Here is an 11,580-nt window from a genome sequence, read left to right on the forward strand (position 1 = left end):
TAAAATATCAAATGCACTGAGCAGATCTTCAATTCAAATTATATAATAAGATTGTCACTATATTAATTACTGATTATGAAAATGATGTTACACTGTATATGAAGCACTGATAGATGATAATAAACAACATTAATATATATAACTAATCAATATCTAAAGACTTTCTTACTCAATGATTTATATATATTCTGAAGACTCATGTACAATCATTCATTCAAATCTATCTTAAGAATCTTTGTTAAGAAATCTCAAAGACATCTGTTTCTGAGATCAATCTTGATAATCTCATTAATGATCTTGTCTGCTATAAGACAGTTATCGGATCAAATGATAACAGAAAGAGAATATCAGTGAAAGAAGCTGAAAAGAAAAAGAAAAAGAAGAAGAATAAGAATGATGATAATAAAGCAGAACTCACTGAGATAATCAAGCTCAGATAACAGTAAATTAATCATAACAGAGGAAGAAATACATCTAATCTCTGCTGTGAAAACACATTTGATACAGTGATAAAGTGTAAGTATTACACCTACTGTAAACATGATGAGACTAATTGCTTTCTTAAGAACTGAAAAGATTAATTGTCAGAATATCAAAGAATTAATTGTTCTGTAATTGAATACTATACTGAAAAGAACTCAACATTCTCTATCAGTGAAAAGAACTCTAGCTTTATATTTACTGTGAAAGCTCTATCTATTACTATAATTTATAGAGATTCTCTATGATACTTAAACACTGCAGCTTTCTACACTATGACATCTGATAGAAGTGTCTTCAAATACATACACACTTCAGATGACAGAGAAGAACTTGACTCTGTAGAAGAAATCAATGATGAGTTAATTACATTTACTGATATTGATGAGATTTGTATTTATATAAATGAAATGAAATTGAATCTGCAGAATGTTCACTACTCATCAGCAGTCTTCTACAATCTTTTAAGCTTCAGTCAACTTATTAATAAAGAATTTGACTTTGAACTTCTCTGAGATAAGAATAATCATATCATTGATTTTGAGATAATTGATGAATACAATCAACACTTCTATACTGTGAAAACAAATCATCATATCTATTCTATTTATAGTATCTGTGAAGCTGCTCTAGCTGCAGTTGCACAGGTACTTCTGAATTATAACAATACACTCTTTACATAACATGTTTATCTAGAACATCTGAATATCACTGATATTCAATAACTGATGAAAGACCTCATCTCTGACATTAAAATCAAAGAGAGCTCTGAAATATCATTCTGTGAGACCTGCAAACTCACAAAAGTCAAGAAGAAGATCTCACAGACTTCTATGATAAGGAAAAACATCTGCAGTGCCTGCCTGCACTTTAATATTGTAGAAGACAGTGAATTCTTCAGCATTCTTGATAAGGTTTCTTCATCTCTTCAAGACTACAGATACCTACTCCTTATAGTAGATGATATCACATGTCATAAGACTGCTTATTTTCTCAAGAACAAAGGTCAGCTGCTGAATATTATTAACTTTCATCTTAAATATCTCTGAAATCTGAATATAAAAGTTACATTTACATGTTCTGATAAAGTCACTGAAATAAGTGATCAACAGATACAAGCAGTTCTCACTGAATTCAATGTTAAATGAGAGCTGATAGAACTCTATATTCTCAATCAGAATAATGTTGCAGAACAGTTCATTCAAACTATTATCTTAAAAGCTTATATTATAATGATACAAGCAGGTCTATCAGTCAAGCTATGAGCAGAGACTGTGTTTACAGTGATACTGTATATTAATATAGCCTCAATGAGCATTCTCTTATTCTTAAACACAATTCAACTGAAGGACTGAATCTCACTAATTCTCTATAAAGTATGAGAAGACAGATCATTCTCACACAGCAGTGACTTATAAGCTGTTGAATTATCAGTTTATATTCTCAAAGAAGATCTCTGAAAAGATTATAACAAGTTTACTGAATACAGTGAATAAATGATTCTGATTGAATATTACAGTGAAATGATATACAGAATATAAAACTCTGTGAAGAATGAAGTCATCATATTCAGCAGTATGAAATTCAATGAGAATGTCACAGTATCACAGCTAGTGAGCTCAGCACTTGATAATCACAACATAATTAATATATCTTACACATCAACTACAGAAATACTTATCTGTAATAATTATCTTCATGCTGATCTAACATCAATCTCTACATCTCTGCAGAAAGAGTTTCTCTCTGTACAGATATCAGTCAAGAATATCTCTCTCTCATCTGCTGCTACAATCACAGGCTGCAAAGTTAAACATCTCTGAAAGAAAGTTAGTGAGAAGTCATCTGCAATCTCAAAAAGATGTGAAAGATCTCAGAAAAATAATACAACTTTCAACCTCATTACTCTGAAGACATTCAGTGTTATTGAATTTCAGCTCTATTACATGTTCAAGATCTGTACTGCACACTGAGACTCTCAGACTATTACAGGAATTAAAGTTCTATAAATATATAAGAAGATAATTACATCTCTGTAAAAGAATGCTTAAACAGCTGTTATAAAGAAAGAGCTTATCTCTACAGCTGAGCACAAAATTTTCAAGATTGTGAATAAGTTAACTACTAAAACTTAGATTCTTGATAATTGCTAAGTTTATTATGTTAAAACTGATACAAATGACAGTATATCATTCTACAAGACAAGATGAGTTGTTCAGAGTTTTTGTCAATAAAAGAGTGTTAATTTCAATAATATCTATATCTCTGTTATCTCTGCTTCTGTTATTCATGCTATACTTGCAGTAGCAGCAGTAAAAAGTTGAAATGTTCATTAAGTTGATTTCATCACAGTATTTCTAAATGCAGGTCTATCATCTAATAAGCAGCTCTATATAAGACAACTGACTAAATTTGATGATAGTACTAGTTATATATGCCTACTTCTACAGTCTCTCTACAGTCTCAAACAGGCTCTCTACCTGTGGTTCAACCTACTTACAAGTTATCTCAAGAATATCAGCTTTGAATCCTCTCATCATGATAAGAGTCTCTGATTCAAAAGAGACTCTCAGATATTTCTCATTCTCTATGTGAATAATGTCAAGTTAATAGATCTCAATACAGATGTCATTGAACAGATGTTTCATCAAATTACTGATTGATTCACAGTGAAAGATCTGAGATCTGTAAATCACTACTTAAATATGAAGATTGAGAAGAATAACAGTGATATTAAGCTATCATAAGTTATCTATATCAAATGAATGTTAAAGGAATTTGAAATGACTGATTTCTGAGCTGTAAGAACTCTCATGAAATCTGTCTTTGATCTGCTCTCTGACTCTGAATCTTTTGATGAGTTCAAATATCAGTAAGTGATTGAATTACTTCAATGTTTTATCATATACACTTATTCTGATATATCTTTTACAACTGTCAAACTTGTTCATTGATTAAGTAAGTCTATACAAGCATGCTGAGCTGCAGTCAAACAGCTCTTTTACTACATTCACAGCATAACTGATCACTATATTCACTACATCACTGGAGTGAAAAAGCTCAACTTTGAAGTCTTTACAGATTCTGATTGAGTAGGTGACACTGATAACTGCAAATCTACATCAGGTCTTCTCATCCGCCTCACTAACAGATCAATTGTGTGGAAATTCATTAAGCAAATGATTGTGATGCTGAGTATCACAGAAGCAGAGTACATATCTGTCTCTGAGAATCTCAAAACCATAATCTGGCTACACAGACTACTTGTGAAGCTTGGATTTCTATTCCTCAAGTTTACAGTTCCTCTATACATTGATAATAACAGAGCAATCACTGTAGTAAATGGTGAAAAGGTCACCTGCAATGTATATTATATTAATATTAAACATCATCATGTCTGTGATACTGCAGCTGCAGGTATTATCAAAATCATATAAATAAACATCACTGATATGACTGTGAACACTCTAATGAATGCTCTAACAGCTGAAGTTTATGAAGATACTCTGATTAATATGGGAATTCAACCATCTACAGTCAGAAAAGCTCTGAAGATATCTTAATAAATGCAGGGTCTTATCAGCCTGCTATCTCTATAGTAGTTCATACATTCATTCATTTGTCTTACTGTTTTCTTTACTTTCTTATTCTCTGAATTCTTGTTAGTTCTCTGTGAAATCTTTGATGAAAGACACTACTATCTTTTGTATATAATATTCTTTCTCCAGTTATAGAATCACTCTGCTGAGTTGCAAATATCTACTCAGTGAAGCAGTGATCAAGAGAGGTGTTGAATTCCCCTCTCTACAGACTGACTGCTTCCGCCTAAGTGAGGTGTATGCCGATCGCTTGGCAAACGCCTACACACATAAAACACCGCATAATAGATAGATCTTAATAATATAACCAACTACTCTATTATATCACCTTCATCAACAAAGATATTAACACTGTTATTTATAAATTTTAGTTCATAAGATGATGAGTTTCTACTGAGATGAACAGTTCACAGTGTATACAAAGAGAAGAAGAAATTATATTCTTATTAAAAGCTAAAAAACAAAGAAAATAAAAACAGAACTATGAATACAATTTAGAGATTAATAAAGAAAAAATAAAGAAAATTCACACTCATATTCTTAATATTTATAATACTCAATTTCTCTGTGACTATCAATTCCTCTCTTCAAAGAAGTAGAGAGTATTATATCTGTGATATAGATAATTATTGCATTTGATACAAAGATCACTAGAAATGCACAGACTTCAGAGAAGCTGAATATCAGAGTGTGTACAGTTACAGCAGAGTCTTGAGAGCTGATCATCTATATATATAATCAGATACTTCTTATAAAACTGTGTTCACTTTCTCAGCTATACTGAAGTATTCAGCTCAGAAATAATTGAAATATGAAGAGAGAGCTTATCTTCTCAGATTAACTTCTGTCACAAATTCATGATATTCACATTGCCTTAATTACTCAGATTTTATGAGTACTCAGAAACTTCTCTCTCATTGATAATAAGATTGCAGAAATGCACTGTGATGTGAGAACTGTTAATAGAAAATCTAGACATATTTACATATATCTGATCAGAGATTGTGCAGATAGAGAGAAGATAATTATAGATTTACAGAGCTGCAGAAGACACTGATAACACTGAGAGCTTTATAAAAACTGTTAGCTAGAATCTGTAAGAAATTACTTATAAAGAGACTTATAGCAAAGAGTGAGACTGTACTACTTAAAGTCAGAGACTGATCTGAAAGAGATATAGAGTTAGTCACTGATCTGAAGATTAGATATCATGACAGAGCTGAAGAAGACAAAGATACTGTTGTAAATAATGATATTCCTGCTTCATTAGCTGATAAAAAGTGATTAGAAAAGTTATAGAAATACTCATAAAAAGCTCAGTAACAGTCAGATATTATTTATAAAAATATTGAAATTAAAAAAGTTTTTTATTCTTGAGAAGTTCTTGAATTAATATATAAATATTGTTAGAAACACTCTCTCTCTATCATCTGAATAAAAATACTTTGTAAATAAATAAGAATACTTATAGTTTATAAGAATGAAAGCTATTATAGAAAAAGAAAAAAGAAGATGAGATTCTGTAAACAGATCTGAGATATTTATACTACTCTAGAAAAGTTTACTTACACTGTGAATAATCTTATAAAACAGTCAGATCACTCTGATAAATAAAGAATAATTATGAATTACAGATCTGAATCTTTCTATATAACTATAAACAGTGATTACAGACTGTAGATATCTTGATTCTATAATTCTACAGAGTTAATAAAAGAATGAAAAATTCCTCACAATTCTACAGTGTTAAAAAATGATGATTTATAAGAATAAGTGAAAGATTAACTTATAAATACTTCTCTTTGATAAGAGTGATCTTATGAAAAGTGATTTATCTGTGAAATGAATTTATGTGATAATTACATAAGAATCTCATGAAAAAATAATTGAAGATTAACTGAAACTCTTCAGATTGAAAGATATGAAATGAATCTATGTAATAATTACACAAGAATCTCACAGAAATGATTGAGAGTCAATCAGAACTCTTCTATATAGAAGAAGTAAGATGAATCTATATAATAGTCAGAGAAAAATCTGCAGGTTATAAAGAATCTTATAGAATAAGAAACTAAGTGACAGACTCTTTTCTCTTTATAATAATAAGAGATTTTTTCTCACTGAGGTTATTTTTATAGATATAAAGAGTTTTTAGTGAGTATCACTACAGTGCTGTGTCTGATTCTATGAAATCACTCAGTAAAAGACTTCACAGATGAAGTCTTAAAGAGAGAAAAATATGTAAGAAATCTCACTTCTCACAGATTCTTTATTTCTATTTCTATCTCTTACATACTTAATAAAGTTAGCAGCTCTTGACTACATATAACTATATAGACTAAAGTTCATGACTACTATTCATAACTCAGTTTAAATACTATTATATATTTAATCTCTACATTTTATCTTTCTACTGTGAATACTTCTAGTAGTTAACAGTACATATCACGCCAAGCTGCAAACACCCGAATAATCGCCTGCGAGTACTTATTCTTACACAAATTGACTGTGACTGAGAAACATACACTATGTACAATAGTTTCTTAAGTTAGTCTTATATTACTGCAGATTTATCAAAGATTTCATATGAATAGCTGCATCACTCTCAGATCTCTTAAGAGAAATAAATGTAAATCTGTGAAATAAGAAGTATCATTCAATTATCTGAAATACTGCATGTAAAGAGGCCTTTCTCACACTGAGAAAATACATGATAATATTCTCAGTACTTATTCAATCAGATTACAATAAACCTTTCTATATTAAGATAGATATATCTGAATGAGCTATTAGAGACACTTTTCTGCAGATGAGTAAGAACAGCAAGCTGCACTCAGTGTAAGAATAAGTGCTCGCAGGCGATTATTCGGGTGTTTGCAGCTTGACATGATATGTACTGTTAACTACTAGAAGTATTCACAGTAGAAAGATAAAATGTAGAAATTAAATGTATAATAGTATTCAAGCTGAGTTATGAATAGTATTCACAAACTCCAGTCTATATAGTTGTGTGTAGTCAAGGGCCGCTAGCTCTATTGATTACATAAGAGATAGAAATAGAGATAAAGAATTCACAAGAAGCAGGATTTCTTACATATCTCTCTCTCTCTAAGACTTTATTCACAAAGTCTTTCACTGAGTGACTTCATAGAATCAGCTCAGCACTGCAGTGATACTCACTAAAAATTCTTTATATCTATAAAAAATCTCAGTGAGGAAAAATGCCTTGTTATCACAAAGAGAAAAGAGTCTGTTACTCAGTTTCTTATTTTATAAGATTCTTTATAATTTATAGATTCTTCTCTGACTATCACACAGATTCATCTCACATCTTTTATATAGAAGAGTTTCAGTTAACTCTCAACTATTTTTATAAGATTCTTAAGTAATTATCACACAGATTCATCTCACATCTTTTATACAGAAGAATTTCAGTTAACTCTCAATCATTTTCACAAGATTCTTATGTGATTATCACACAGATTCATCTTACAGATGAATCACTCTCTGTGAGATCACTCTCATTAAGAAGAAGTATTTATAAGTTAATCTTTCACTTATTCTTGTAAATTATTATTCTTTGACACTGTAGAATTGTGAGAAATTTTTCATTCTTTTATCAACTCTGTAGAATTATAGAATCAAGATATTCACAGTCTGCAATCACTCTTTGTAATCATATAGAAAGATTCAGATCTGTGATTCATAATTACTCTTATTTACTAGAGTGATCTGACTGTTTCATAGAATCACTCACAGTGTAAGTAAATCTCTCTAGAGTAGTATAAATATCTCAGATCTGTCTACAGAATCTCATCTTCTTTTCTCTTTTTCTATAACAGCTCTCATTCTTATAGACTATGAGTATTCTCATTTATTCATAAAGTGTTTTCACTTAGATGATAGAGAGAGTGTATTTCTAAAAATATCTATATATTAATTCAAGAACTTCTCAAGAATAAAAATTTTTTCATTTCAATATCTTCATAAATAATGTCTGATCACTGCTGAGCTTCTTGTAAGTATCTCTGTAACTTCTCTGATTGCTTTTTATCAGCTGATAAAGCAGGAATATTATCACTTATAACAGTGTCTTCATCTCTTTCAACTCTGTTACTGCATCTGATCTTCAGATCAGCAGTCAATTTCATGTCTTTTTCAGACCAGTCTCTGACTTCAAGCAGCACAGTTTCTCTCTTTACTGTAAGTCTTCTTATAAGTAATTTCTTACAGATTCTAGCTGACAGTTCTTATAAAACTCTCAGTGTTGTCAGTGTCTTCTACAGTCTCACAGATCTATGATCACTCTTCTTCTGCTCATACAATCTCTGATCAGATATATATGAATATGTCTAGATTTTCTATCAATGATTCTCACGCTGCGGTGCATTTTCACAATCTCATTATCAATGAGAGATGAGTTCTCAGATACCTGTAAAATCCAGGTAATCAAGATAATGTGAATATTATGAATTTATAATGAGAGTTAATCTGAGTAGATGAGCCTTCTCTCTACATCTCAATTGTTTCCAGACTGAATACTTCAGTATAACTAAGAGAGCAGACACAGCTTTATAAGAAGTATTTAATCACACATGCAGACAGTCAGCTCTCAAGATTCTACTGCAACTGTATATACTCTGATATTCAGCTTCTCTGAAGTCTGTGCATTTCTAATAGTCTTTATATCAAATACAACAATTATCTGTACTGCAGATATAATACTCTCTGCTTCTTTAAAGAAAGAAATTAATAGTTATAAGAGAATTGAGTGTCACAGATATTGAGAATGTAAGTGTGAATTTTCTTTATTTTTTCTTTATTAATCTCTAAATTGTGTTCACAGCTCTGTTTATTTTCTTATTTTTTAGCTTTAATGAGAGTATGATTTCTTCTTCTCTTTATATACACTGCAGACTGTTCATCTCAGTAGAAACTCATTATCTTATAGACTAGAGTTTGCAAATGACAGTGTTAATATCATTATTATAATCAGATTCTTAATGAAGACTGTATCATTCTGACTTATCAGAATTCATAGTATAAAAGTCATGTCTTAGCTTCTACAGATGTCTTATCTACTTAGAAGATTCTCAAGTAAACTCATTTATCTTATCAGAATATTCTTATCACTGAATCTTAAATCAGAGCTTATAATCTTACTTCTCTAAGTCAATAATTTCTTTGATCTGATATTCTCTTTCACTCTCTAGTACTTCACAGATAGAGTGATAAGTCACAGAATTCTCTTCTAAGAATTTCTTATATTTATGAAGTAAAGAGATATGAAAAACATTATATATCTATAACTTAGATAACAGTTTCAATCTGTAGAACTGTAAACTAATTTTCTTCATAATTTTATAAGACTCTGTCTGCAAGAGATTCAGCTTCTTACTAGATCTTTATATAATAATGTTTTCTAGACTTAGCTAGACTCTATCATCTTTCTTAAAACTCTTTATAATATATTTGAAGTCATAGTATCTCTTCTGATACTCTTAAGTCTTTCTCAAGAATTCACAGACTTTCTCTCAGATCTTCTGAATTCTCTCAGCCTGTTCACAGATATCATCACACTCTATAGTGTACTCTCATAGATTTATCAAGATTATTCACAGATATGTCTCAGTGAACATCTTAAAGAGAGTTTTATCTGTACTAACATGCTTTGAGTTATTATACATGAACTTTATAAGTGATAATTAATACACTCAGTCATTCTGATTGTAATTGACAAAGTATCATAAATACTGTTTTAATATACTTATCAGATATTCTATCTGATTATCTGACTGTTAATAAAAAGCTGTGCTTAGATCTTATAAAATCTTCAGTATAGTCATCAGATCAGATCAGAACTCTTCTATAAAGATTAATTCTCTGTCTAAGACAATGTTTGTAGATAATTCATGCAATCAGATCATATCATAGATAAAGATATAAGTTAAATTCTTTGACTTCAAGTTCTTGTGAGTGAGTATAAAGTATGTTATCTTAATGAAGTAATTCACTATCATCAGTACACTGTTAAAGCAGATATTATATATATTCTTACTTTTAGAGAGACTTATAAGAGTATTCATTTCTAGCTATTTTCAAGATTCTCATAAGATGAGTAGAGAAGTAAGTTCTTTATATAATCTGAATCATACTATTCATGAACTCTGATAAACAGTATAAGAATTTACTATCTTCTTTATAAGTTCTTACATCTTAAGCTAGAAGTATTTTCTTATAAGTAACTCATGAGTTCTAGTATCTGTAAAATGACTTACTAGAGAAGAGTCATAATATCTTTTAATAAATTCTATATATAGAAACTCATTCACAGGTATATAAATTCAGCTCTCTCTTTATAAGAGATTATTTAAGTCTCTTTAACTCTTTATTTCTGCAGAGTTAATCTCTGTTATAAGTAGTTTCTGAATATACTGAGTATATTCATTCTTCAGTTGAAGTTCAGATAATCTGAATAGAAGATCTTATAAAGACTTATACTCTATTTTCTCTTATATCAGGTCTTCTACAGTACTTCTCAAAGTCTACAAACTCTTCAGATTATAGATACTCTCTTCAAGAATTCTCATAGAGATTCTCAGAGTGTTAACTCTCAGTGTTATAGAGAGTAGTTGTATAGACTTCTTTTCTCTCTTTTCTCTCTGCTCTTATAGAGAATTAAGAGACTCTTCAGTCAATCTCTTTATAACACTCAGTCTGAGTATTCTGTGATGCTTTTCTGTCTTCTCTAGCTTCTCTATATCTGTCATTCTGATCTTCTTAATATAGTCTGATCTGTGAGAGAGTCTATTCACTGAGTTCTTAGTTCTCTTGATATATTCTATCTTGAATCAGAATTCACTCAGTCTCTGAGCTCAGTGAATCTGCTACTGTGAGAGTTTCTTGATTAAAGTAAACTATTATAAGCTGTTATAATCAGTTCTAACAGTAATCACTGTTACAAGACTCTTAAAATAGTGATATCAGTGATAGAAGAATTTCACTATTATAAGAAGCTTTTAATCATAAATATCATAGTTAATCTCTGTGAGTTATATCTTTTATAAGAAAAAGATCACTGAAACTCAGTTCTCATTTAACTGTAGTTATAAGACTATTTCTGAAATTATAAAGAAGAAGATATCTGTCTTCAATCTGATTAAGAGTAAGAGATTAAAGTGAAACAGTATTACTGTATCTATAAATATCTGTTTTAATCTTATAAAGACTCTATAAGCTTCTGAGATAAGAAAGTTCTCACAGTTCTCTCTTCTTAACAATCTTTTCATTTTCTATTTATAGAAAGACTTCTTCTTATTTTCACTCTTCAGTATGTCTATAAGAGCTAAGAAGATTCTTATAAATACAAAGATAAATCATCTATAGAAATTCACAAAGTTCATAAAGATCTGAATCTCATGAATACTAGTTAACTTCAGTTATAATAGAATAGTCTTACACATTATAAAGATTTCATCTGAATATCATCTACAGTGATTAT

This window comes from Blastomyces gilchristii (genome assembly GCF_000003855.2).
Source record: "Blastomyces gilchristii SLH14081 genomic scaffold supercont1.40, whole genome shotgun sequence".
NCBI classification, from domain to species: Eukaryota; Fungi; Ascomycota; class Eurotiomycetes; order Onygenales; family Ajellomycetaceae; genus Blastomyces; species Blastomyces gilchristii.